Here is a 3,297-nt window from a genome sequence, read left to right as displayed (position 1 = left end):
GATAACACCATGATCTCACTTGGCTCTTTGAATGCATTTCAAAATTACATTTTCCACTTTTTCTTTTCTTGACACTGAGTAAAACAGGGAGGTTGAGAAAAAAGTTCAATGCATGTTTTTGTTTGTTTTAGGAATAGAGTTTCAGGCTGGGTGTGGTGGCACACACCTGTAATCCTAGCTCTCTGGGAGGCTGAGGGGGGAGGATTGCCTTAGCTCAGGAATTGGAGACTATCATGAGCAAGAGCGAGATCCCATGTCTAAAAATAGCTGGGTGTAGGTGGTTACATATTGATATCAAACATAGCTATAGTCCAGAAAGTAGAAGGGAGGAGGAGAGAGAGGGGAGGGGAGGAGGGATATGGGAGAAGGGAAGGCATTTGGGGAACCTCACCTAACGTGCATGATGCAATGTACATTTCAAAACTATTAAGAAATGAGTATAATTGTGATGGATATGTTACTTAGTTCAATGTAAACATTTCACATTGTATATCGAAGCAGTACCCTGAACCCCATAAATGCATCAATGTACAAAGTTATCATTTAATAGAAAATAATTAATAATAAAAAAATAAAAAATAAAAACAGCTGGGTGTTGTGGCTGGCACTAGTAGTCCCAGATACTTGGGAGGCTGAGGCAAGGGGATCACTTTAGACCAAGAGTTTGAGGTGGCTGTGAGCTATGATGTCATGGAACTCTACTGAGGGTGACAAAGTGAGACTGTGTGAAAAAATAACTAACTAAATAAATAAAGAAATTTTCTTTTGTTTTTCACTTCCTCCCTCCTCTTTTATTTTCTTTCTTTCTTTTTCCCTTCTTCCGTTTCTCCCTCCCTTCCTTTTTTCCCTCCTTCTTCTCTTCCTTCCTCCCTTCCTTCCAACAACTGCAGAGTATCTCGTATATACAGACATAAAAATAAATGTAAACACATATATATGTATGGACAAACATAAAATCCAGTCCATTTTTCTAAGAAGTTTATAGTCTATAGTGAGAAATTGTCACTCATTCAAACAATTTCATGCAATTGTGTAGCAAATACCACAATTTAAATATAAGTAAAGAGCCACATGAAGAAATAATAGATAAGATTTATCTATTATTCTTGGAAATAAGTCTGGAAAGCAAGTACAAATAATAATTGGGGCAGTGCACTATGGCTTCATTATTTTTATTTCTTTATTCATTCATTTACTTATTTTTTGCAGTTTTTGGCCAGGGCTGGGTTTGAACCCACCACCTCCGGCATATGGGACCAGCGCCCTACTCCTTTGAGCCACAGGCACCACCCTGGTTACATTATTTTTTAAACTTCAGTTCTACCTAGCAACACTGAAGGACAGGGCATAAGAGGAAAATCCTTATAAAAGTGAACAACAGAATCATTCACCTCTAACTTCATAACATGTAGTTATTGATTTTTGTCATTCTCTGGATGCTCTTCCTGCCTGTCTCCTTCAGCTTGATGAAATAGTCACCTAGATAAAAATCTTGGAGTGGATATATTTCTTACAATGCCACTGCAAGTCCCCTTTATGCATAATTAATCATTGTGATATGTAATTTTCTGCATACCCTGTGATGAAATTTTCCAAATATTAATATATTTAACTTAGAATTACTTATTCAGAAAAGTTAATATCTACTCATTATTTTTCTAATACATTATTAGTTTTAGACAAAGAAACTTGTTTTTAAATATTCTTCAACTTAGTTTTTTAAATTAAATTTTTTAACTTTTAAGACCAATTTTATATTAACAGAGAAATTAAGTAGAAAACACAGTATTGAAATCAGGAATAATCCTATATTAAGTTTTGGGTAATTTAAACTGAATCTGTGTTTTATGTATGTGATACAACTTATAATAGTGGTTCTCCATCTTGGAACTATTAACATATTAGACCAGACAATTTTTTGTTCTTAGGAAATAATTCTGCGTATTGCAGGACATTTCATAGCATTTTTGAACTTTACAGAATAAATGCTATCATGATCCTTTGAGTTGTGACAATAAAATATGTCTAAAGATATTGACAAATATCCTCTTAAAGGTGAAATTGTCCCTGGTTGAGAACCATTGACTTACAAAATTTCTACACTTTTCAACAATTTTTAATGAATTTCAAGACTATAGGATATTTGGATTTAAATAAATGTACCAATATATATTATTTCTCTAACTCATTACCCTCGGGTAAAATATACACAAATTATTAATGTAATTTATAAACAAATTAATATTATTGCTTCTAGAAAAAATTCTAGAATGTCAATATTTTTCCAATTCATAAATATATTATCCTTTTGTTAGAGAAAAAATGGATTGGATCACCAATTGGATATTCAAAATTATTTTTAAGCATTTGTCTATAATTAGAGCAAATTTCAAGTAACTGTTGTAGTGACTAATTGATAAACTGACTCAGGGTAGAGTTAAAATATGCATTAAATTCTAATGATTCTGTGGCCTTAGCTAATTTGACCAACCAGAATGAAACATAGAGGAATTGAACAAAGCTTCCAGTAAGTTGACAAATCTGCTTGCTCTGCTTTCTGAAATCTTTACAGTATCTGTCATGTCCCCGGCAACTAAACCTCCCCCTGCAAGCAAGCATATGCCAACAAATTAATAAGGAGATAGAAGCGTTGTTCAAAATTGTCATATAGACAATAGATTAAGGGACTTAGATAAATGGATATAGAATAAGCAATGGCATGGCTTTATATCTTAGACCTGAACAACCTCTTCCACAATTGCTTATGAGAGAGAATTGTAAGAGTAATATGTATACAGAGAAAGAAAGTTAAGCGAATCTACTAGAAAATAAACCTCAATCATTTTCACAAACTTTATATTAAACCTTCACAAGCAGGACTGAATGAATGAAAAACCTCTGCCTAGGCTGGATTTTAGCCTTATGGCTGAAACCAGTGCCCATCTTGATTCTTAGATGTCTTTTGTCCTCTACTCCTTTAAGCTAGAAAGACAGTGCATTAAAAAAAGAATAAAGTTTAGAGAAAATTGAGTAACAATATTTAAAAGTCAAAGCTTGTTTATAAAATGTCTTTCTAATACACTGAAGACTGACTCCTCACAATATAGGTCGTTGGCATTACAACATGCCCCTGTTTGTGTCAGGTATTTATTTAAAGTCTATTTAGTGTTATGTTACTTTAGCCTCTCTGGGATTCTTATGATTGCCCTTTGCCTGATATATGACTTCTCCATCTTTTAACTTTTTACATATTTGTATCTTTGAATCTGTAATAAAATGGACCTCTAGTTGGTAATA

The sequence above is a fragment of the Otolemur garnettii genome, unplaced genomic scaffold (assembly GCF_000181295.1).
Source record: "Otolemur garnettii isolate 467f Iridium unplaced genomic scaffold, OtoGar3 scaffold00016, whole genome shotgun sequence".
Taxonomy (NCBI): domain Eukaryota; kingdom Metazoa; phylum Chordata; class Mammalia; order Primates; family Galagidae; genus Otolemur; species Otolemur garnettii.
This window is presented reverse-complemented; position numbering follows the sequence as displayed.